Source organism: Rhinoraja longicauda, chromosome 32 (assembly GCF_053455715.1).
Source record: "Rhinoraja longicauda isolate Sanriku21f chromosome 32, sRhiLon1.1, whole genome shotgun sequence".
In the NCBI taxonomy this organism is placed as follows: Eukaryota; Metazoa; Chordata; class Chondrichthyes; order Rajiformes; family Arhynchobatidae; genus Rhinoraja; species Rhinoraja longicauda.
In genome coordinates, this window is record NC_135984.1 from 24,534,322 (window position 1) to 24,560,359 (window position 26,038).

Sequence of the window (26,038 nt, forward strand, 5' to 3'; positions counted from 1 at the left end):
TGTGTCGTTGATTTAATGATTAAAGTGACAAAGATCTTGGCCTAGTTCCAAATCAGCAATATTGTCAACAAAAAGCTATCTTTGAGGTTTAGTTTAGTTTAGTTTAGTTTAGAGATACAACGCAGAAACAGGCCCTTCGGCCCACTGAGTCCCGCCGACCAACGATCCCACACACACTAGGGACAATTTTACATTTATACCAAGCCAATTAACCTACAAACCTGCACGTTTCTGATGTGCGGGAGGAAACCGAAGATCTCAGAGAAAACCCACGCAGGTCACGGGGGCAACGTACAAACTCCGTAAAGGCGCCACCTGCAGTCAGAATCGAAGCCGGGTCTCTGGCGCTGTAAGGCAGTAGCTCTACCGCTGCGCCCAGGTCTCATGTTCAGAGTAATCAGGTTTGTACGCTGTTTATAATTGTGAATTACAAGCATCCCACAGCACAGGATGTCTGGATTCAACCCTAAAACCTTAATGGTCCAACTGCCCATGAGACGATGGTGACAGTGACCGTAATCATAATCATAATCATAATCATACTTTATCAGCCAAGTATGTCTTGCAAAATACGAGGAATTTGTTTTGCCATACAGTCATACCAATTAAAAGCAACAAAACACACAAAATCCATTTTAACATAAACATCCACCACAGTGACTCCTCCACATCCCTCACTGTGATGGAAGGCGAAAAAAATGTTCAATCTCTTTCCTTCTTTGTCCTCCTGCGGTCGGGGGCCTCGAGCCTTCCATTGACGGGACGATCTTGGCTCCCGTAGCCAGCGGTCGGGACCTCCGTGTCGGGGCGATCAAGCTCCCGCATGTGGTTTAGACTTTAGCCTTTACTTTAGATTTTAGACATTAGAGATACGGCTTGGAAACAGGCCCTTCTGCCTACTGAGTCCGCGCCGACCAGCGATTGGCCTGGACACTAGCATTATTCTACAGACTAGGGACAAATTACAATGTTACTGAAGCCAACTAGCCTACAAATCTGTACGTCTTTGGAGTGTGGGAGGAAACTGGTGTTCCGGTAGGATACCCATGCGGTCACGGGGAGAGGGGACAAACTCTATACAGACAGGATCAAAGCCCAGTTCTCTGGCGCTGCGAGGCAGCAACTCTACCGCTGTGCTACTCTTCCGCCTATGGTTTGGTAGGCCATTTGAGCGGGCATTTAAAAGGTTAACCATACAGGGTGAATCTAAATTTAGTGAGGACGGCAGGTTCTCATCCCAGATGGATTTTGTCAACAACTCAGTAGTTTTTGTGGTCAATGTTATTGAGACTGAGGCTGGTGGCTGTTGTTCAAAATTCCTCCTTGCTAACTGAATTTAAACAACAGTGCTGGTGTGCTGAACTCGAGGCTCCGAGTTGCTGCTCCAGATTTATCAAGACCAAACTGCAACTGCAGGAACTCAGCAGGTCAGGCAGCATCCGTGGAGGAAACAGATAGGCGATATTCCTTCAGACTGATTGGAGAAGAGGGGAGAAAACTCGATAAGAGAGATGGGGACGGGACAAAGTCTTGGAGGAACAGCACCCCACATTTCGCTTGGGCAGCTTACAACCCAACGTTATGTATTGATTTCTCTAATTCCCTCTCTCTCCATCCCTGCCCCATCCTAGTCGTCTTACTATTTTCCTTCCTTTTCACCTCCTCCTTAGCCAACAATGGACCATTGTGGGCTCTTTGGCCATCGGTGCCATCTGCTTTGTTCTGTACCTTTTCATACGTCTAGTTTCCCTTTCCCCTGACTCTCAGTCTGAAGAAGGGTCCCGACCCGAAACGTCACCCATTCCTTTTCTCCAGAGATGCTGTCTGTCCCACTGAGTTACTCCAGCCTATTGTGTCTATCTTCGGTGTAAAGCAGCATCTGCAGTTCCTTCCCTCACAGCAAGGATTCCTAACTGGATGAGGGTCAGTGGGTGGTGGTGTTGAATCGGAGGGCTGGGTTTGTCTCAGTGTGTGTGTCGCTTATTAATGAGTGACCTCTGTTTAGTTTAGTTTATTTAAATTCGAGACACAGTGGCCTTTAGCCCACTGAGACCGCACGTTAACGCTATTACACACACCGGGGACAATTTACATTTATACCAAGCCAATTAACCTACAAACCTGCACGTCTTTGGAGTGTGGGAGGAAACCACAGATTTCGGAGAAAATCCACGCAGGTCACGGGGAGAACGTACAAACTCCGCACAGACAGCACAGTCAGGATCGAACCTGGGTCTCTGGTGCTGCAAGGCAGCAACTCTACCACTGCACCACCGTGCTATTGATGTGCTGCTTTGAGGGGAGGAACAGGTTTACAGAAGGGCACATCAAGCAGAATCACTCGTACACAAACCACAAGATGTCAGTACCAAAAAAAAACACAGCCCAGCATAAAGAGCACAAGAGCAGAAAAACAATCACCCCCTTCTGTAAGTATTTCAGGAGACCTGATGACAGTAGAACTGGCAGATGCTAAAACCCTGAGCAAACAAATGGACGGAGGAACTCAATGGGTCAGGCAGCATCTGTGGAGGCAATGGAGAGACCCTGAAGAAGGGTCCTGGCCCTAACCTGTCCACTCCCTCCACAGTGGTGCAGTGGTGGAGCTGTACCTCACAGTGGCAGAGACCCAGGTTTGATCTTGACCTCAGGTGCTGTCTGTGTGGAGTTTGCACATTCTCCCTGTGAACGGATGGGATTCCTCCGGGTGCTGTGGTTTTCTCCCACACTCCCAAGATGTGCAGGTTTGTAGGATAGTTGGCATCTGTGACATTGCCTGCAGTGTGTAGGAGTGATAGTGTAAACGCATCTCCGTGGATTGTCACCTTGTGGTGGTGGAGAAGCTCGTGTGATCCTGAGATCCTGAGAGCGATGCCGTCTGGAGCTATGCTCCTGGTAGGGTCACCCATGGTGGTAAGGTCGAGGGGGAGGTCCCTGACAAAGAGCAATCCAACCGAGACCTCAATGGTGGAACAGGCGGAGGGTGACGGCTGACTTTAGTGGAGCGTCACAACGGCTAGGAAGGCGGATGGAGGCTGCAGCAGAAAAGGGTCCCCGGTCATCTTGGACTCCACGCCACTGGATCCTGACCCAGATCTGTCAAGGACCGTGTGGTGGCTGTCTGTGCACCAGTCTCCCCACGTTAAACAAAGTCACGCACAGGCGTCCTAAAGAGGACAGTCATACTCGCTTCCAGTGACCGCCAATGATGGTTGGCGTGGACACGGTGGGCCGAAGGGCCTATTTTCAATGCTTTATCTCTAAAACTAAAAACGAAAAATATATTGTGTAGAAAGGAACTGCAAATGCTGGTTTCAAGCGAAGATACGCACAAAAAGCTGGAGTAACTCAACGGGTCAGACAGCATCTTTGGAGTAAAAGAATAGGTGACGTTTCAGATCGAAAACCTTCTTCAGACTGTTGGAGAAGAGGGAGACACAGAGATATAGAAGGGTAAGGTGTGAAAACAAGAGATCAAAGGGGTTGAAGTTCAATGAAAATGTAGAATAGATCATTGTTAGCTAGGGGAGGGTGACAATGAAGCACACAGAGATACAATTTAATCTTGGGGACAATCAGACTGGTGGGAGAACCAGGATGGAGGAGAGATGGAGAGGGAGGGGAAGCAAGGGTTACTTGAAGTTGATACTCATACCACCTGGGTGTAAGCTGCCCAAGCGAAATATGAGGTGCTGTTCCTCCAATTTGCGTTGGGCCTCACTCTGACAATAGAGGAGGCCCAGGACACAAAAGGTCAGTGTGGGAATGGGCAGGGGGAGTTAAATTGTTTAGCAACCGGGAGATCAGGCAGGTTTAGGCGGACTGAGCGGAGGTGCTCAGCGAAACGATCGCCGAGCCTGCGCTTGGCTTCACCGATATACAGGAGTCCACACCTGGAACAGCGGAATCAGTAGATGAGATTGGAGGAGGTGCAAGTGAATCTCTGCCTCACCTGAAAAGACTGTCGGGGTCCTTTGATGGAGTTGAGGGGGGAGGTATAGGGACAGTCAGACTGGGCTGAGAACGAGGATGGGGGAGGGAAAGTGAGGATTGCTTGAAGTTAGAGAAGGCGTTATTCCCAAGTGAAATATAAGGTGCTGCTCCTCCAATTTGCGCTGGGTCTCACTCTGGCAGTGGAGGAGGCCCAGGACAGAAAGGTCAGAGTTTAAGCGTTTAGCAACCGTGAGATCGAGTAGGCCTAGGCGGCCTGAGTGGCCACTGAGTTCCTCCAATAGAAACATAGAAACATAGAAAATAGGTGCAGGAGTAGGCCATTCGGCCCTTCGAGCCTGCACCGCCATTCAATATGATCATGGCTGATCATTCAGCTCAGTAGCCTGTACCTGCCTTCTCTCCTACCCCCTGATCCCTTTAGCAAAAAGGGCCACATCTAACTTCCTCTTAAATATAGCCAATGAACTAGCCTCAACTACCTTCTGTGGCAGAGAATCCCACAGACTCACCACTCTCTGTGAAGAAATGTTTTCTCATCTCGGTCCTAAAAGACTTCCCCCTTATCCTTAAGCTGTGACCCCTGGTTCTGGACTCCCCCAACATCGGGAACAATCTTCCCGCATCTAGCCTCTCCAACCCCTTAAGAATTTTATATGTTTCTATAAGATCCCCCCTCAGTCTTCTAAATTCCAGCGAGTACAAGCCCAGTCTATCCAGTCTTTCCTCATACGTAAGTCCCGCCATCCCAGGGATCAATCTGGTGAACCTTCTCTGTACTCCCTCTAAGGCAAGAACGTCTTTCCTCAGGTTAGGAGACCAAAACTGCACACAATACTCCAGGTGTGGTCTCACCAAGGCCCTGTACAACTGCAGCAGAACCTCCCTGCTCCTAAACTCAAATCCTCTTGCTATGAATGCCAACATACCATTCGCTTTCTTCACTGCCTGCTGCACCTGCATGCTTGCTTTCAATGACTGGTGCACCATGACACCCAGGTCACATTGCATCTCCCCTTCTCCCAATCGGTCACCATTCAGGTAATACTCTGCTTTCCTGTTCTTGCCGCCAAAGTGGATAACCTCACATTTATCCACATTATATTGCATCTGCCATGCATTTGCCCACTCGCCTAATCTATCCAAGTCACTCTGCAGCCTCCTAGCATCCTCCTCGCAGCTAACACTGCCACCCAGCTTCGTGTCATCCGCAAACTTAGAGATGTTGCATTCAATTCCCTCGTCCAAATCATTAATATACACTGTAAATAACTGGGGTCCCAGCACTGAGCCTTGCGGTACCCCACTAGTCACTGCCTGCCATTATGAAAAGGACCCGTTTATTCCTACTCTTTGCTTCCTGTCCGCCAACCAATTTTCTATCCACCTCAACACTGAACCCTCAATACCGTGTGCTTTAAGTTTGTACACCAATCTCCTATGTGGGACCTTGTCGAAGGCCTTCTGAAAGTCCAGATATAACACATCGACTGGTTCTCCCTTATCCACTCTACTAGTTACATTCTCGAAAAATTATTTAAGATTCGTCAGACATGATTAGCCTTTGGTAAATCCATGCTGACTTTGTCCGATGATATCACCACTTTCCAAATGTAATGCTATCACATCTTTCAGAGACCCTTGGTTGTTTACAGATTTGAGTGAAGCTATCAGAACTTCACAGGAGAGCTCGTGGTGAGCCGACGTGTGTGAGTTTGGACTGTGGATAATTTTGGCATTTACTCTCCAGTGAGAAATAAATAACAGGGACGTGTAATAGTCCATGGTCCAGTTGATAGAGAGTTCGTGAAGGGTCAGCACGTGAGACATTTACATTTCCAAAGGCTGCAGACAATGGGGGATTTCACTGCTGCTCGGAGATCAGTCAACTCCCTGCACTGTGTGCCGGTGAGATAAGGATGGAGGAAGGAAGTCTCCCGGTTCTGTGATGGAACATAGTTTCAATGGAATTTCGGGTGTGTGCAACCTGGGCTAAATTTGTTTGCCCATCCACTCAAAACAAACCACTCTATTTTCTGTCCTTGACAGTCTGGTATTGCAAAACATCCTCTGGCGCGGAGGCCAGCCCAGCTCACAGCATCTGCATCTGCGACTGAGTCAGCCGGCTGAGACGTGCAGAGTCTGAATGTGGCTAGACTACAAAGAACTAAACAAAGCCTGAAAACAGACGCAAAATGCTGGAGTAACTCAGCGGGACTGGGAGCATCTCAGGATAGAAGGAGTGGGTGACGTTTCTGGTCGAGAACCTTCTTCAGACACTTCTTGCGGGAGCTCCCGGAGAAACCTCGCTTGGTCACCTGAAACAAGCCCCCATTAATTCTCTCCAGAGATGCTGCCTGTCCCGCTGCGTTACTCCAGCATTCTGTGTCTATCTTCAGTGTAAACCAGCGTCTGATGTGGCTTCGGAGTGTTCGGTGTTTGTACGAGGTAGAGTCTGGTGCAGAGGGTATGGGGGGGCGGGGGGGGGGGGGGGAATGGATGGAGGAAGGGTTAGAGAGTTCAGTGCACGGGAGGAAGGCAGGCGATTCGGGAGTGGGCACGGGGATAATTAACAGCACACCATGGAACCGGTGGCGCAGTGGTAATTCGCTGCCTTACAGCGCCAGAAGAGACCCAGGTTTGATCCTGACTACGGGTGCTGTCTGTATGGAGTTTGTACGTTCTCCCCGTGACCTGCGTGGGTTTTCCCCGGGATCTCCGGTTTCCTCCCACACTCCAAAGATGAACAGGTTTGTAGGTTAATTGGCTGGGTATAAATGTAAATTGTTCCAAGTGTGTGTAGGATAAGGGGTTGGTGTGCGGGGATCGCTGCTTGGCACGGACTCGGTGGGACAAAGAGTCTGTTTCCGCACTGTATCTCTAAACGAAAAAACAGCACAAGAACAGGCCCTTCAGCCCACAATGTCTCTGCTGAACATGGGGGCCAAATTAAACTACTCTCATCTGCCCGTGCACGGTTCGTATCCCTCTATTTCCCACGCATCCACGTGTCTATCGAAGCACCTGTTAAACACCACGATCGTATCTGTCTCCACCACTACCCCTTGTAGGAGAGTGGTCAAGGGGATAGTGAGACAGTGAAGGGGGCTGTGGAGTGGAGACTGCGCTCTGCGTCGTAGCCCACGCATGTGCATGTGTATGCGTGTGCTCATTTGCACATGCTTATTTAGTCTAGTTTAATATTGAGATACAGTGCAGAAGCAAGCCCTGCTGAGTCCACGCCGAACAGCGATCCCCATAACTGAAATATCACATTTACATGAGTGTTTAGACCCTTTGCTATGACACTCAAAATTGAGCTTAGGTTCATCCTGTTTCCATTGATTATCCTTGAGATGTTTCTACAACTTGATTGGAGTCCACCAGTGGTACATTAAATTGATTGGGCATGATTTGGAAAGGCACACACCTGTCTATATAAGGTCCCACAGTTGACAGTGTATGTCAGAGCAAAAACAAAGCCATGAAGACGAAGGAATTGTCCCTAGACCTCCGAGACAGGATTGTGTCGTGACACAGATCTGGGGAAGTGTATAAAACAATTTCTGCAGCAGTGCAGGTCCTGAAGAGCACAGTGGCCTCCGTCATTCTTGAATGGAAGAACTCTGGAACCACCAGGACTCTTCATAGAGCTGGCCGCCCGGCCAAACTGAGCAATCGGGGGAGAAGGGCCTTGGTCAAGGAGGTGACCAAGAACCCGATGGTCACTCTGACAGAGCTCCAGAGTTCCTCTGTGACGATGGGAAAACCTTCCAGGACAACTATATCTGCAGCACTCCACCAATCAGGCCTTTATGGTAGAGTGGCCAGACGGAAGCCACTCCTCAGTAAAAGGCACATGACAGCCCGCTTGGAGTTTGCCAAAAGGCACCTAAAGGACTCTCAGACCATGAGAAACAAGATTCTCTGGTCTGATGAAACCAAAATTGAACTCTTTGGCCTGAATGCCAAGCGTCACGTCTCATCACCTGGCCAATACCATACCTACGGTGAAGCATGGTGGTGGCAGCATCATGCTGTGGGGATGTTTTTCAGTGGCAGGAACTGGGAGACTAGTCAGGATCGAGGAAAAGATGAACGGAGCAAAGTACAGAGAGATCCTTGATGAAAACCTGCTCCAGAGCGTTCTGGACCTCAGACTGGGACAGCGGTCCACCTTCCAACAGGACAATGACCCTAAGCACACAGCCAAGACAACGCAGGAGTGGCATCATGACAAGTCTGTGAATGTCCTTGAGTGGCCCAGCCAGAGCCCAGACTTGAACCCGATCGAACATCTCTGGAGGGACCTGAAAATAGCTGTGCATCGACGCTCCCCATCCAACCTGACAGAGCTTGAGAGGATCTGCAGAGAAGAATGGGAGAAATGACCCAAATACAGGTGTGTCAAGCTTGTAGTGTCATACCCAAAAAGACTTGACGCTGTAATCGCTGTCAAAGGTGCCTCAACAAAATACTGAGTAAAGGGTCTGAATACTTATGTAAATGTGATATTTTAGTTATTTGTTTTTAATTACTTTACAAAAATTTCTAAACACCTGTTTTTGCTTTTTTATTTTGGGGTATTGTGTGTAGATTGATGATTAAAAAAATGAATTTAATCCATTTTAAATTAAGGCTGTAACATAACAAAATGTGGAAAAAGTGAAGGGGTCTGAATACTTTCTGAATGCACTGTATCTACCTGTGTTGCCACTTTCAGGAAGTTATGGACTTGGAGCCCAAGATCGCTCTGCACATCAATGCCATTGTAGTATGTGTCTTGCCGTTAATTGTATACTTCGTCTTACATCCGACCTCCCAAAGTGCAACACCTCACACTTGCTCTGATTGAACCCATCAGCCATTTCTCCACCCATTTCTGCAACTGACCTGTGTCTTGCTGTACAGTCTGACGACAGCCTTCCTCACAGTCTGCAACCCGATCAATCAAGGTGACATCTGCAAACTTACTAACCAACCAATCTATGTTCACCTCCAGGTATTTATTCACAAAATGCTGGAGTAACTCAGCAGGTCAGGCAGCATCTCAGGAGAGAAGGAATGGGCGACATTTTGGTTCGAGACCCTTCTTCAGACTATGTTTACCTCCAAGTCACTTAACACAACCAACAGAGGTCCCAGCACGGATCTCTGTGGAACTCCCCTGGACACAGGAAGACAGCTTGCCATTGTCCATCCACCTCAACTCTCTGTGTACAAGTTCAGTTTAGAGATACAGCGCGGAAACCACCGGGTCCGCGCCGACCAGCGATCCCCGCATATTACCACTATCCTACACTGTCAGTATACCAGATTTAATCAGGACCCAGACACATCCTTCTTCAGAATCGTCAGGGCAGCTAGCACCTCCTCTGGTGTAATGTGGATTTGCTTCCATGCACCACAACCCACTTGCTTCAATTTCATAGGTTCGACTATGAATGGGTCGACTGGGCTTATATTCGCTGGAATTTAGAAGGATGAGAGAGGATCTTATAGAAACATAAAATTCTTAAGGGATTGAACAGGCTAGATGCAGGAAAAATGTTCCCGATGTTGTCACGGTTTAAGAATCAGGGGTCGGCCATTTAGGACTGAGATGAGGAAAAACTTTTTCACTCAGAGAGTTGTGAATCTGTGGAATTCTCTGCCACAGAAGGCAGTGGAGGCCAATTCACTGGATGTTTTCAAGAGAGAGTTAGATATAGGTCTTAGGTCTAACGGAATCAACGGAAATGGGGAGAAAGCAGGAACAGGGTACTGATTTAGGAAGATCAGCCATGATCATATTGAACGGCAATGCTGGCTCATAGGGCCGAATGGCCTACTCCTGCACCTATTTTCTATGTTTCTATGTTCCATTCCTTTCTCCATGTTAAATACGGACAAGAAATATTCATTTTACACCTCGTCCATCTCGTGTGGCTCCACACATAGATGACCTCATTGAATATTCCCTGGTAAATGAACAGCAGCCTGACATATGTGTTTTTATTGCCCATGTGGTCCAGTGCAGAGTGGAGAGGCAGCGAGATTGCATCCTCCGTTGACCCGGTGTGGCGGTAGGCAGATTTTTGTAGCCAGTCAAGGTTCTTGTTGAGGTAGGAGTTGACATGAGCCTAAGGAACCACTCAAAGCACCTTCACCACAGATGTTAATGTCACCGGTTGGTAGACATTGAGGAACGTCACCTTGGGAATTATTCGGTATTAATGATGCCCTTTTAAAACAGATGGGAACCTCAAACCTCAGTAAAGAGAAGTTGAAGAAGTCTTCCAAAACTAGACTAAACCAAACCAAACCAAACCAAACCAAACCAAACCAAACCAAACCAAACCAAACCAAACCAAACCAAACCAAACCAAACCAAACCAAACCAAACTAAACTAAACTAAACTAAACTAAACTAAACTAAACTAAACTAAACTAAACTAAACTAAACTAAACTAAACTAAACTAAACTACACTACACTACACTAAATTAAACTAAACTAAACTAAACTAAACTACACTAAACTAAAACTACATTAAACTAAACTAAACATTCATCTCTCTGAGCTGCATAAAGTGGATCTCCTCACTCCTCCAAGATTACTCATCCAATGTCTTCGTTGAGATAGCAAGCTGCTTCCCTTGCCCATTTTCTTTCATCCGCATCTTCGTATTTCTTTGTTTGATCTCCTCAGAGTCTTCCTCCTTTCCCACTGGCAAACCCTCCACTCACCTCATGTCCCTGCCCTGCCCTTGGTTAACTCTTTCCAGCTCTCTCATTCCTTGCATCATAATCATCTGCCTGACAGTCATTTACTCCATTCCCAACTCCTTACCAACTTAGACACAAGGAACTGCAGATGCTGGTTTATAGAAAAAAGACACAAACTGCTGGAGTAACTCAGTGGGTGGCATCGATCATCAAGGGTCCTCACCATTTTGGCCGTGCCCTCATCTTGCTGCTATCGTCAGGCAGAAGGTGCAGAAGCCTGAAATCAGGCAACATCTCTGGAGAAGGACGGCAGACACAAAATGCTGTAATAACTCAGCGGGACAGACAGCATCTCTGGAGAGAAGGAATGGGTGACGTTTCGGGTCGAGACCCTTTTTTCAGACCGGTGAGTCCGGCGAGAGAGAGACTGCAGATATGGAAGGGTAGGGTGTGAAAACGACAGATCAAAGTGGATGTTGTTCAAGGAAATGTGAATGGTTCATTGTTGCCTGAGGGGGAAGGTGACAACGAGGCACGCAGTCAGTGAAATTAATCAGAAGGACAGTGAAACTTGTCGGAGAACTAGGGTGGGAGATGGACAGAGAGAGAGAGAGAGAGGGAAAGCAAGGATGACAAAGGTAGAGAAATCACTTGGAATGTGGATAGGCAATGTTTGGGCTCGGGACCTTCCACACTTTGTTCTTGTGCCCATCTCATTGTTAAGGGCTCCAGATTTCCACTGGTCTCAAGCCTTGCTGTCAATAACTGCCTTTCTATTCCTTTTATTTTATTTCTTATCCCTGGTTGAAATGTTGGCCCCCACTTGTCAGGATGAATTAGTTTAGTACTCAGGCAGTGACTGCCCATAAGCTGTGGATTCTACTGAAAGACTATTTATAGATGGAGTGTCTCTGGGTTTCTGACGGACTGAGGCCGGATGGTGGTTGCTTCTGGTGCCCATCTGACACGGCCTGCTGCAAGCTAAGTGGTCTCACATTCCATTTGCACACCCTTTGCCAGATGCTCGTCAGCCTCAGGTGTCCATCTGCCTCCAGGATTCCCACCCTGGTGTCCACCTGCTTGGCCTCCCCCGGTTGTTTGCTGTCAGGAGTTGCTGCCCCGTCTGGAGAAGCGTGTCGCTGCGATTGGAGCGTTTACCATCCGGAGCAGGGCCGGGGCCGGTGGTGGTGATCGCCACATGCCGCGCAGACTGGAATGTTGCATAATTTCATCCAGTTGCTCCCCTGCTCCTCAGATGACGACACTTGCTGCCAAAACCCCCACATGAGGCACGCACTGAGAGCTCGACATCTGAGGTACAGGTGGGAGGGAGTACATGGCCAGACCAGGCTCACCCCTGGTCTGCACACATCGACTGACTCAGCTAATGACTTCATGCATCAACCCCCAGTTACCTCACAACCCACCAGTATGAATGATGATTTTTCTAACTTCAAGTATGTTTTCAAGAGAGAGTTGGATGTGGCTCTTAGGGCTAACAAAATCAAGGGATATGGGGAGAAAGCACAAACGGGTTACTGATTCTGGATGATCAGCCATGATCATATTGAATGGCGGTGCTGGCTCGAACTGTCTTCTATGTTTCTACGTTTCTATGTTAACCCTTGCATCACCTCTCTCTCTATCCTACCCCCATCCTTGTCATTGCACTAGTTTCACTAGTTTAGTTTAGTTTAGTTTAGTTTAGTTTAGTTTAGTTTAGTGATACAGCGTGGAAACAGACCCTTCTGCCCATTGAGTCTGCACCGACCAGCGATCCCCGCACATTAACACGATCCTACACACACTCGGGACAATTTACATTTATACCAAGCCAATTAACCTACAAACCTGTACGTCTTTGGAGTGTGGGAGGAAACAAAAGATCTCAGAGAAAACCCATGCAGTCACGGGGAGAACGTACAAACTCCGAACAGACAGCACCCGAGGTCAGGATAGAACCCGTGTCTCTGGCGCTGTAAGGCTACAACTTTACCGCTGTGCTACCGTGCTGCTTGGTGCCGCCAGGACTAGTCGTTCTGGTGTGGTTCATTGTCTGGAAATCGTTTTCACCTAGAGTAACTTAGTGGGCTAGGCAACATCTCTGGAGAGAAGGAATCGGTTCCAGGCACTTCTCCATATATATATATATATATATAATTTTATAATATGCATTATATATGTAAAACACACATGTGTTATATATAACACATACATATTTGTGTGTTTTACATATATAATGCATATTATAAAATAATATGTATATTATATTATAATAAGATAATATTATGCCTGGTATAATATTATTATAATAATATATAATTATAAAATATATTTATAATTATACATTATTATATTAAATATATTATATATTGGTTCAATGTTCAATGGTTCAATTTTATCACATGTACCGAGGTACAATGAAATTATTTTTTTGTGTACAGTTCAGTAAATTATATGCATAATTATATACATAATCCCAATCCTAGATTAAGTACAAAGTGTATAGAAATAGCCCACTGAGACCCATATACAAGCCTCACCAGGTTGGCGCTATTTTCTTTTTGCTGTGTGCTATCCAGTCAGTGAAAAGACTATACATGATTACAATCACGCTGCACACAGTGTACAGATACAGGATAAAGGGTATAATGTTTACTGCAAGATAAAGTCCAAGGTACAAGTCTGATTAAAGATAGTTCCAAGGTCTCCATTGAGGTAGATGGGAGGTCAGGACTGCTCTCTAGTTGGTGAGTGGACGGTTCAGTTGCCTAATAACAGCTGGGAAGAAACTGTCCGTGAATCTGGGGGACATGCATTTTCAAAAATCTGTACCTCTTGCCTGATCGGAGAAGGGAGAAGAGGGAGTGACTGGGGTGAGACTGGTATAAGAAAATAACTGCAGATGCTGGTACAAATCGATTGATTCACAAAATGCTGGAGTAATTCAGCAGGTCAGGAAGCATCTCGGGAGAGAAGGAATGGGTGACGTCACCCATTCCTTCTCTCTCTCGAGATGCTGCCTGACCTGCTGAGTTACTCCAGCATTTTGTGAATAAAGGGGTGAGACTGGTGCTTGATTATGCTGGTGGCCTTGCCAAGGCAGCGTGGTGGAGATGGAGTTCATGGAAGGGACGTTGGTTTGTCTGATGGCCTAGGCTATGTCCACAACAAAGTGGCTTAGTGTTAGAGTTGCTCCCTTACAGCGCCAAAGACCCGGGTTTGGTCCTGACTGTGGGTGCTGTCTGTACGGAGTTTGTTCTTTCTCCCCATAACCTGTGTGGGTTTTCTCCAAAAATCTCCAGTTTCCTCCCACACTCCAAAGACGTACAGGTTTGTAGGCTAATTGGCTTGATGTAATTGTAAATTGTCCCTGGTACGTGTGTGTAGGATAGTGTTGGTGTGCGTGGATCTCCGGTTGGCACAGACTCGGTGGGCCGAAGGGCCATATCTCTAAACTAATACTAAACTAAACTCTGCAATTTCTCGTGGTCTTGCGTGGAGTTGTTCATTTTTTTGTACAGTACATTTTTTTTTCATTCGCTTCCTGCATTTTGAATACAAGAACAAATTTGGGCTTCCCAGAGAACATAATTACAAACATATCGTCCGGCAAGCCTTTGGCACATTTTGTGCGGATGGAATGGTGTAACCAGCTGCTTCCTCTCTTCCTACACCTGTGTAATCTCTTAGAGAGGTTAGAAAACCAGAGAATAATAAATGAAAACAATACTCCAAAAATTCCTTTCCAATTTCTTTAGGAGATTGAAGAATGACCTGGTTAATCAGTAAATGTCAGCATCTGAACCATGTCAGTCTCTGCCCTGAGGGTAGGCAGAGGGGGAGTGCAGACAACAGCCATCAATGAAGAAGGGTCTCGACCCGAAACATCATCCATTCCTTCTCTCCAGAGATGCTGCCAGTCCCGCTGAGTTACTCCAGCTTTTTGTGTAAAGTGTAGGAAGGAACTCAAAGTGTAGGAAGGGTCTGAGGAAGGGTCTCAACTCGAAACATCACCTATTCCTTTTCTCCAGAGATGCTGCTTGACCCGCTGAATTACTCCAGCTTTTTGTGTTTATCTTTAGCTGAGGCTTTACCTTATGGAAGTCTTTAAATTAGATATGCGTTCAAGAAGATAGACACAAAATGCTGGAGTAACTCAGCGGGACAGGCAGCATCTCTGGAGAGAAGGAATGGGTGATGTTTCGAGACCCTTCTTCAGACCCAACCCGAAACATCACCCCAATCCTTCTCTCATGATGCTGTCAGTCCCGCTGAGTTAGTCCAGCATTTTGTGTCTATCTTCGGCTGAAACCAACATCTGCAGTTCCTTCCTGTGCATTCAAGTCCCATTAACCATCAGGCTCTTGAATGATGTAGAAATAAGGAAATGCAGACGCTGGTTTACAAAAGAAGGACACTAAGTGCTGGAGTAACTCGGCGGGTTAGGCAGCATCTCTGGAGAACATGGATAGGAGACGTTTTGGGTCAGGACCCTTCTTCAGACTGATTCAGAAGACTCAGGGCTTCTTCAGGTGCAACTCTAACCCTACCTCAGCACCAATCTACAATGGACTTTGTGTCGGTTGCACGAGGTACTTTGGCTTGCACTATGTACATGCACTAGTTATCTAGTATAACTGATAACTTATTGTATTACTAATTTTTGTATGTTTAATTTAGTTTAGAGATACAGCATGGAAACAGGCCCTTCAGCCCAACCTGTCCTGTCCAGCGATCACCGCACACGAGCACTATCCTACACACACTCGGGACAATTTACATTTATTGCAAGCTGTTCACCTACAGACCTGTATGTCTTTGGAGTGTGGGAGGAAACTGAAGATTATGGTATTGTTACGTTAACTGTTCCTCTAAATGCTGGAGTAAGTAAGAATTTAATTGTTCCGGTCCCGATGCAAATATCAAATAAACGGTCTTAATTCTTGGCTCTTGTTTTCTATGCCCAGCAGGTCTTTTAGTGATATTGTGGGGGAAGAACCTTTACTAAACGCAGAGAGTTCTATGACAGTTTAGACACTGCCTGGTGCACAACAGGTACTGACCACCCCACCATCAAAAATGGATCTCAAGGACGCATTGCCTCAAAAAGGCAGCTAATCTCATCAAAGACCCACACCACCCTGGCCAAGCTCTCATTTCACACCCACGGCTGGGCGGCATGGTGGCGCAGCGGTAGAGCTACTGCCTCACAGTGCCAGAGACCTGGGTTCGATCCTTCCTAGGGTCCCAGGTTCGATCTCGACTACGGGTGCTGTCTGTACGGAGTTTGTACGTTCTCCCCGTGACCTGCGTGGGTTTTCTCCGAGATCTTCGGTTTACTCCCACACTCCAAAGACGTACAGTTTTGTAGGTTAATTGGCTTGGTATAGTGTAAATTGTCCCTAGTGTGTGTAAGATAGTGCGGTCGTTGGTCGGTGCGGAATCGGTGGGCCGAAGGGCCTGTTTCCACATTGTATCTCTAAAATAAAATAAACAGGGCAGGATATTTGACAACTGCTATTTGACCAAATTATAAATTATATACTGCTCTACCTTTAAAATATATTATATTCAATGGTCCAATGCTCCTTTTATTGTCACATGTGCAAAGTGCTGACCCAGTGAAATTCTTCTTACATAGAAAGATAGAAAATAGGTGCAGGAGGAGGCCATTTGGCCCTTCGAGCCAGCACCGCCATTCATTGTGATCATGGCTGTTCATCTACAATCAGTAACCCGTGCCTGCCTTCTCCCCATATCCCTTGATTCCACTAGCCCCTAGAGCTCTATCTAACTCTCTTTTAAATTCATCCAGTGAATTGGCCTCCGCTGCAGCTCTGTGGCAGAGAATTCCACAAATTCACATCTCTCTGGGTGAAAAAGTTTCTTCTCACCTCAGTTTTAAATGGCCTCCCCTTTATTCTTAGACTGTGGCCCTTGGTTCTGGACTCCCCAAACATTGGGAACATATTTTCCTGCATCTAGCTTGTCCAGTCCTTTTTTAATTTATACGTCTCTATAAGATCTTCTTATGAACAGTCCAGTGGAGTCTTGCCAATATCCCTGATCCTTGTTTGGCAAGTGCATAGAAATAGTCTACTGAACCCACATGCAAGAGGCGCCTTGTTTTGGCACCATTGTCAAAGTCCACACTCTAGTTCTTGTGAGCGGTGCAAGTTCCAGGTGAGTCCCAGGCTGTTGTGGGCCTCCAGTCATCTCCTTCCATGGACACCACATCCCTCTCCTTGCCTGTCCACCTTTGTTCCCTGGGGGCAGCTCCTGCAGCTGAGCACGTGGACCCGGTAGGCCAGACCCCGGTCCCCTCTCCTCTCCCACCGGCTCTCTCCTGGCCCGTCATCATTGTCACCAGCACCCTCCTCCCGGTCTCAGGTTTAGTTTAGAGATACAGGACGGAAACAGGCCCTTCGGCCCACCGAGTCCACGCCGACCAGCGATCCCCACACACCACCACTATCCTACACACACTAGGGACAATTTACATTTATACCAAACCAATTAACCTACAAACTTGTATGTCTCTGGAGTGTGGGAGAAAACCGAAGATCTCGGAGAAAACCCATGCGGTCATATGCAACCTCCGTTAGGCGGCGCCCGGGCCTACATTGTCTGGGACTACAGCAGCCCCTGAGATACAGTGTCTACAGTGTCTGGGCCTACAGTGTCTGGGCCTACAGTGTCTGGGCCTACAGTGTCTGGGCCTACAGTGTCCGGGCCTACAGTGTCTGGGCATTCAGTGTCCGGGCCTCCAGTGTCCGGGCCTACAGTGTCCGGGCCTACAGTGTCCGGGCCTACAGTGTCCGGGCCTACAGTGTCCGGGCATACAGTGTCCGGGCCTCCAGTGTCCGGGCCTACAGTGTCCGGGCCTCCAGTGTCCGGGCCTACAGTGTCCGGGCCGACAGTGTCCGGGCCTACAGTGTCCGGGCCTACAGCGGTGTCCGGGCCCAATACGGGACAAGGGCGGTCCCGTACGGGGCAAACCAATTAACCCAAAATATGGGATGTCCCGGCTATTACAGGACATTTGGCAACCATACCGGCGCTGCAAGCATTGAAAGGCAGCAACTCTACCGCTGCACCACCGCGCTGCCCTTTGGGGTCTCGGGGAAAGAGCAGGGACGGGCTCAATGAGGTCTCCCTGAAACCGCGATCCGCCAGATCTCACGTTTGGCTGCGGGGGAAACAGCTCGGAGGGCTCCCCCTGAAGCTGCGATCTGCCGGTCCGGGTCTTGTGGCTGCAGCCTCCTGCGGGCCTATAATTCGTAAGATAGACAACATATCACGAAACGTATAACAAAACGTATAAGATTATTCAGGGGTTGGACATGTTAGAGGCAGGAAACATGTTCCCAATGTTGGGGGAGTCCAGAACCAGGGGCCACAGTTGAAGAATAAGGGGTAGGCCATTTAGAACGGAGATGAGGAAAAACTTTTTCAGTCAGAGAGTTGTGAATCTGTGGAATTCTCTGCCTCAGAAGGCAGTGGAGGCCAATTCTCTGAATGCATTCAAGAGAGAGCTAGATAGAGCTCTTAAGGATAGCGGAGTCAGGGGGTATGGGGAGAAGGCAGGAACGGGGTACTGGTTGAGAATGATCAGCGATGATCACATTGAATGGCGGTGCTGGCTCGAAGGGCCGAATGGCCTCCTCCTGCACCTATTGCCTATTGTCTATCAACTCGGGCGATAGACACAAAAAGCTGCAGTTAAACCAGCTTCTCCAGAGAGAAGGAAAGGGCGACATTTCGGGTCGAGACCCTTCTTAGTTCATTATATTTCTGAATATTCCTATGCACTTTCTATTGTAAACGAAGACAAAGAGACCTGGCCTGATTTACTTTGTAGTTTGCAAGGTGCGTGACACAGTGTATATTTTTGGCACGGGCTGGCGTCTGGAGCTTTTTGATTGCTTCCATCTCTCTGAATGGGGAACGTGCAGTGCATGGAGTTTATCAAATGCTTTCGATCACAGTTCAAATGTTGGTGCTGGCTTCAAAGATAAGAGGAAGCAACGTTTAATAAGGTGCATCCTCAGCCGGCCTCACTGAGAGGCAAGATCCCACACAGATTTCCTCTGGCCACAGCCCCAGCCCATCTGGTTTGGATGCTACCTGTGTGGAAAACGCAAGATAAAAATAGGCCTTCCCCATGTTTTGACAGATAAGGCATAAAATATACGAGTCCAGATCAAAGAGGTTACGCAGGGCAGCACACAGAAGCAGGCCTTGTCTTAAGTGCTTCCATCTTGCAGTGTTGGTATTTATATCGCACTCCCTTTGAACTGCATCAATGTGCTCATGCATTTATTGATGGTATTAGGGTCTAACTGTGGTGTGGAAATCTGTTTCCTTTGAGTTAGCGGTAAGCTGGCACGGAGTTGCTGCAAACGGTCTCAGCCGGGAGACATCTGATTAATGGACTTTGCAGATGGGAGTAAGATCTTTCCAATTACGACACCTCTTGCGTGCACATTAAAACCTGGAAACCTTTTATTGTGGGCAGGGCCTCCACCTTCTCCCACTGATCTATTCACAGATGTACTCAAGAGAACTCTTAGGGCTAAAGGAATCAAGGGATATGAGGGGGGGGGGGGGAAGCAGGGGTACATAGAAACATAGAAACATAGAAAATAGGTGCAGGAGTAGGCCATTCGGCCCTTCGAGCCTGTACGCACCGCCATTCAATATGATCATGGCTGATCACCCAACTCAGTATCCCGTACCTGCCTTCTCTCCATACCCACTGATCCCTTTAGCCACAAGGGCCACATCTAACTCCCTCTTAAATATAGCCAATGAACTGGCCTCAACTACCTTCTGTGGCAGAGAATTCCACAGATTCATCACTCTCTGTGTGAAAAAAACCATTCTCATCTCGGTCCTAAAAGACTTCCCCCTTATCCTTAAACTGTGACCCCTTGTCCTGGACTTCCCCAACATTGGGAACAATCTTCCTGCATCTAGCCTGTCCAACATCCTTAAGAATTTTGTAAGTTTCTATAAGATCCCCCCTCAATCTTCTAAATTCCAGCGAGTACAAGCCCAGTCTATCCAGTCTTTCTTCATATGAAAATCCTGCCATCCCAGGAATCAAACTGGTGAACCTTCTCTGTACTCCCTCTATGGCAAGAATGTCTTTCCTCAGATTAGGAGACAAAAACTGTACGCAATACTCCAGGTGTGGTCTCACCAATGCCATGTACAACTGCAGCAGAACCTCCCTGCTCCTATACTCAAATCCCCTTGCTATGAATGCCAACATACCATTCGCTTTCTTCACTGCCTGCTGCACCTGCATGCCTACTTTCAATGACTGGTGTACCACAACACCCAGGTCACGTTGCATCTCCCCTTCTCCTAATCGGCCACCATTCAGGTAATAGTCTGCTTTCCTGTTCTTGCCACCAAAGTGGATAACCTCACATACTGAGTTGGATGATCAGCCATGATCATATTGAATGGCGGTGCGTACAGGCTCGAAGGGCCGAATGGCCTACTCCTGCACCTATTGTCTATGTTTCTATGTTTCGGTGATCTGGATTGTGATCTACCTCCGAGACAGCTTCCCCTTCCCACAGCAACGACAATGCGGCTGCTGTGTTTAAAGGGGTGGTGAGGTGGGGGTGGTGAGGTGGGGGGGTGCAGGAAGGGATGCAGATGCTGGTTTAAACCGAAGATAGACACAAAAAAGCTGGAGTAACTCAACGGGTCAGACAGCATCTCTGGAGAAAAGGAATAGGTGACGTTTCTGGTCGAGACCCTCCTTCAGGGTCTCAACCCGAAGCGTCGCCTATTACTTTTCCCTAGTGAGGTGGGGGTGCCAGGTAATGATGCACTGGCTGGCCAGTCCAAAGTCTCACAACACACAGAACAGTACAGCACAGGAACAGGCCCTTCAGCCCGCAATGTCTGTGCCGAAAACGATGCCAAGATCAACTCATCTTACCTGCCTGCATATGAACACCCTCATCTCCCCTCTCCCAGCAGGCAAGAGATACAGAGGTACAAGAGGTACAAACGTACACCTCCAGATGCCTGTTGTCAGGCACCAGAACCAACTATCACCAGCTAGAGACCGGTCCTGACCCGCCATAACGTCACCTATTCCATTTCTCTAACTTTAATCGGACTTTACTGGATGTTATCTTGCACTAAATTTTATTCCCTGTATCGTGCGTCTGTGCATTGTGGACGGCTGGATTGTAATCATGTATTGTCCATCCACTGACTGGATTACACACAACAGAAATACATTTCATTGTACCTCAGCACATGTGACAATAATAAAGTTAACTAAACTAAATTAACCATATCCCTCCACTCCCTGCATATCCATGTGCCTACCTGTAAGCCTCTTAACCACTACTATTGCACCTGCCTCCTCCACAACCCCAGGGGGCGTGTTCCAGGCACCCACCTCCCGCTGTGTAAAAAACGTCCCCTTCTCCATCCACTCACTCAACGGTACAACCTTTCTCCACTCGCAGTGTTGTACAGGTGTGTTGGAGAGAAGCACTCTGCATGGCGCCCTGGAATTCAATAGACAATAGGTGCAGGAGGAGGCCATTCGGCCCTTTGAACCAGCACCACCATTCAATGTGATCATGGCTGATCATTCTCAATCAGTACCCCGTTCCTGCCTTCTCCCCATACCCCCTGACTCCGCTATCCTTAAGAGCTCTATCCAACTCTCTCTTGAATGCATTCAGAGAATTGGTCTCCACTGCCTTCGGAGGCAGTGAATTCCACAGATTTACAACTCTCTGACTGAAAAAGTTTTTCCTCATCTCTGTTCTAAATGGCCTACCCCTTATTCTTAAACTGTGGCCCCTTGTTCTGGACTCCCCCAACATTGGGAACATGTTTCCTGCCTCTAACGTGTCCAACCCCTTAATAATCTTATATGTTTCGATAAGATCCCCTCTCATCCTTCTAAATTCAAACCCTTGGCCCAGACTGAAGCAAGAAATCTGTCACTTTCACGCAGCTGAGACTAGGGTTGCCAACTGTCCCGTACTAGCCGGGACATCCCGTATTTTGGGCTAAAATTGTTTGTCCCATATGGGACCGCCATTGTCCCGCATTAGGCCCGGGGGCGCTGTAGGTCCGGACACTTTATGCCCGGACACTGTCGGCCTGGACGCTGTAGGCCCGGACACTGTAGGCCCAGAATGTACGCCTGGACACTGTAGGGCCGGGGGCCGCTGTAGGCCCGGACAGTGTAGGCTAACGGAGTGTGTTCGCCTAGCGGAGGTTGCGTAGCAACCCGCCTCCCGGCCCATGCGGCCGCCATTGGTGGAGCAGGAGCACATGGCCACTGGCTGGGTGAGGTCACGTGGGGCGCGGGCGGTGACATCACCTTTTGTCCCTTATTTGGGAGTGAGGAAGTTGGCAACTGTAGCTGAGACTCAACAGTGGGACTCCGTTCTCAGTGAGGGCTGGATTTTCGATCAATGATGATACAATGATACTTGTACCTAGGTACAGTCAAGAAACAGCAGATGCTGGTTTACAAAAAAAAAGACACAAAGTGCTGGAGTAACTCAGCAAATCTGGCAGCATCTCTGGAGAACATGAATAGGTGGCGTTTCAGGTCGAGATCTTCTTCAGACTGTATCCTCCACAAATGCTGCCTAACCCACTGACGTAGTCCAGCACTTTGTGTTTTGATTATAAAAATGCTGTTTGGCCAATATTGTTTTACCTGGTATTTAAAAGTGGTCTGGAAATGAATCTCTTATTTTATTTGGAGACACAAGGAACTGCAGATGCTGAAATCTTGCATAGAGCACAGAGTGCTGGAGTAACTCAGCGGGTCAGGCAGCATCTCTGGATGAAGATGGACTCAAAAAACCGGAGTAATTCAGCAGGTCAGACAGCATCTCTGGAGAAAAGGTATAGGTGACGTTTTGGGTCTGGACCCTTCTTCAGACCCGGCATCTCTGGATGACATGGACAAGCGACGTTTCAGGTTGGAATGCATCTTATTTTAGTGGACTACTTGTATGAAAGCTCTCAACTATGTTAATGAAATTGTAGGTGATTTCATTTCAAGGAGTATTTCACAGGCTGTAAAACACCTCATCTTGAACATGGGTCAGGAAAGGTATGTAGAAATCAAAAGCATCTACATGAGGCGCTGAGTCTGAAGAAGGGTCTCGACCCGAAACGCCACCCTTTCCTTCTCTCCAGAAATGCTGCCTGTCCCGCTGAGTAACTCCAGCTTTTTGTGCCTATCTTCGGTTTAAACCAGCACCTGCAGTTCCTTCTCGTGCATGAGGGGCTGCCTGAAGAAGGCAGCGTCTATCATCAAGGATCCCCACCATCCACTTCTCACTGCCACCATCAGGCAGGAGATACAGAGACCAAAAGGCCCATACCACCAGCTTCAGGAACAGCTACTTTCCTACAACCAGCAGTTACCGACCCACACGATACGATAACGATACCATATGATAGAGCTTTATTTTTAATCGGACTTTACTGGATGTTATCTTGCACTAAATTTTATTCCCTGTATCGTGCGTCTGTGCATTGTGGACGGCTGGATTGTAATCATGTATTGTCCATCCACTGACTGGATTACACACAACAGAAATACATTTCATTGTACCTCAGCACATGTGACAATAATAAAGTTAACTAAACTAAATTAACCATATCCCTCCACTCCCTGCATATCCATGTGCCTACCTGTAAGCCTCTTAACCACTACTATTGCACCTGCCTCCTCCACAACCCCAGGGGGCGTGTTCCAGGCACCCACCTCCCGCTGTGTAAAAAACGTCCCCTTCTCCATCCACTCACTCAACGGTACAACCTTTCTCCACTCGCAGTGTTGTACAGGTGTGTTGGAGAGAAGCACTCTGCATGGCGCCCTGGAATTCAATAGACAATAGACAATAGACAATAGGTGCAGGAGGAGGCCATTTGGCCCTTCGAGCCAGCACCACCATTCAATGTGATCATGGCTGATCATTCTCAATCAGTACCCCGTTCCTGCCTTCTCCCCATACCCCCTGACTCCGCTATCCTTAAGAGCTCTATCCAGCTCTCTCTTGAATGCATTCAGAGACTTGGTCTCCACTGCCTTCTGAGGCAGAGAACTCCACAGATTCACAAATCTCTGACTGAAAAAGTTTTTCCTCATCTCCGTTCTAAATGGCCGACCCCTTATTCTTAAACTGTGGCCCCTGGTTCTGGACTCCCCCAACATTGGGAACATGTTTCCTGCCTCTAACGTGTCCAACCCCTTAATAATCTTATATGTTTCGATAAGATCTCCTCTCATCCTTCTAAATTCAAACCCTTGGCCCAGACTGAGGCAAGCAATCTGTCACTTTCACTCAGCTGAGACTAGGGTCGCCAACTGTCCCGTACTAGCCGGGACATCTCGTATTTTGGGCTAAAATTGTTAAAACCAGCACCTGCAGTTCCTTCTCGTGCATCAAGGATCCCCACCATCTTCTTCTAACTGCCACCATCAGGCAGGAGATACAGAGTCCTGAAGGCCCGTACCAACAGCTCCAGGAACAGCTACTTTCCTACAACCATCAGTTACCGACCCACACGATACGATAACGATACCATACGATAGAGCTTTATTTATCCCAGGAGGGAAATTAATCTGCCAACAGTCAGTCATGGTGGCGCAGCGGTAGAGTTGCTGCCTTACAGCGAATGTAGCGCCGAAGACCCGCGTTCGATCCCGACTACAGGTGCTGTCTGTATGGAGTTTGTACGTTCTCCCCGTGATCTGCGTGGGTTTTCTCGGAGATCTTCGGTAACCACCAACACTCCAAAGACGTACAGGTTTGTAGGTTAATTGGCTTGGTAAATGTAAACATTGTCCCTCGTGTGTGTAGGATAGTGTTAATGTGCGGGGATCGCTCGTCGGCGCGGTGGGCCAAAGGGCCTGTATCTCTAAACTAAACTAAACTAAACTAAACAGTCATAAAACACAAGATACATGGAACATGAAATTCAAGTGAAGAGTGCAAAGGATTGAGGATATGCACAGATTTGGGGAGAGGGTGGGGAGGTCGGGAGGGGAGTCAGCCTCAGTCAAAGATACTAAAGGAGCAAGATGAACCACTCTGTCGATATCGCCTATACTGAAGTGTAGTACGCAACGGAGCGTTACGACTGCCATTTTAGTAAGCAAAGCCCGCCGTTCGCTATGCCTCTCGTAGTGTAATCAGTGTTTTGGGGGAACAGTATGTGTGATGATACCATTAAAATGCAGAATATATCTCATCTATCAATTCACAGATTTTTGTTATTTTTCTTTTGAAATGTTTCTGCAAGTTTCTGTCTACTAAAATGGCGCTGTGACATACTGCGGTTTTTAGGGTCGAGTTGTCTATCTTGCTCTGATCTATTATCGTTGGTCTCAGTCTACCCACAGTAGAAGGGGGAGGTGTTGTACAATTTGATCACCTCAGGGAAGAAGCACCTCCTGTGGCATTCTGTCCTGCATCTTGGTGGAGCCAGTCTGTTGTTCACAACTCTAACCTCACCTCGGCAACAGAACCCTCCAGACCACCTCTTACTTTATCATGCTTTATAAGTTTTTACACTAGTTTCTTCTTATTCTTTTCACTGTCTTGTAGAATTTTTTTGTAAGCTACGTTTAATTCATAATTTAATGCATTGTCTACGTCTATGCGTCTATGATGCTTCTGCAAGCAAAATTTCTGTTGAAACTGTACATTACCATACTGGTGCATATGACAGGAAATTTGACTTGAGTTGAAATATAAGTCTTCCTTTCTTGATACTGCTGAAGTTTAGTTCAGTTTAGTTTAGAGATACAGCGCGGAAACAAGCCCTTCGGCCCACCGGGTCCGCGCCGACCAGCGATCCCCGCACACTGACACTATCCGACACACACTAGGGGCAATTTTACATTTACACCAAGCCAATTAACCTGCAAACCTGTACATCTTTGGAGTGTGGGAGGACAGCAAAGATCTCAGAGAGAGCCCACGCAGGAGAATGTACAAACTCCGTACAGACAGCACCCGTAGTCAGGATCGAACCCGCGTCTCTGGCACTGTAAGGCAGCAACTCTACCGCTGCTAAAGTGTTGTTGGCAGCAGTGATACCTCAGAAGAAAATGAAATATTAATTCACCGTATATGAACCGGAACAAAATCACAAATGTGACGAGTTACTTAAAGCACAAAGTGCTGGAGGAACTCAACGGGTCAGGCAGCATCTGTGGAGGGGAGTGGACCGGCAAAGTTACAAATTGGGACCCTTTTTCACACTGGTAAGGATGGGGGCGGGGGGAGAGTGCTGACGAAAGGTGGGATGGGTCACCATATAATGGGATGGAATGGGGTCGTATATCTATGGTCT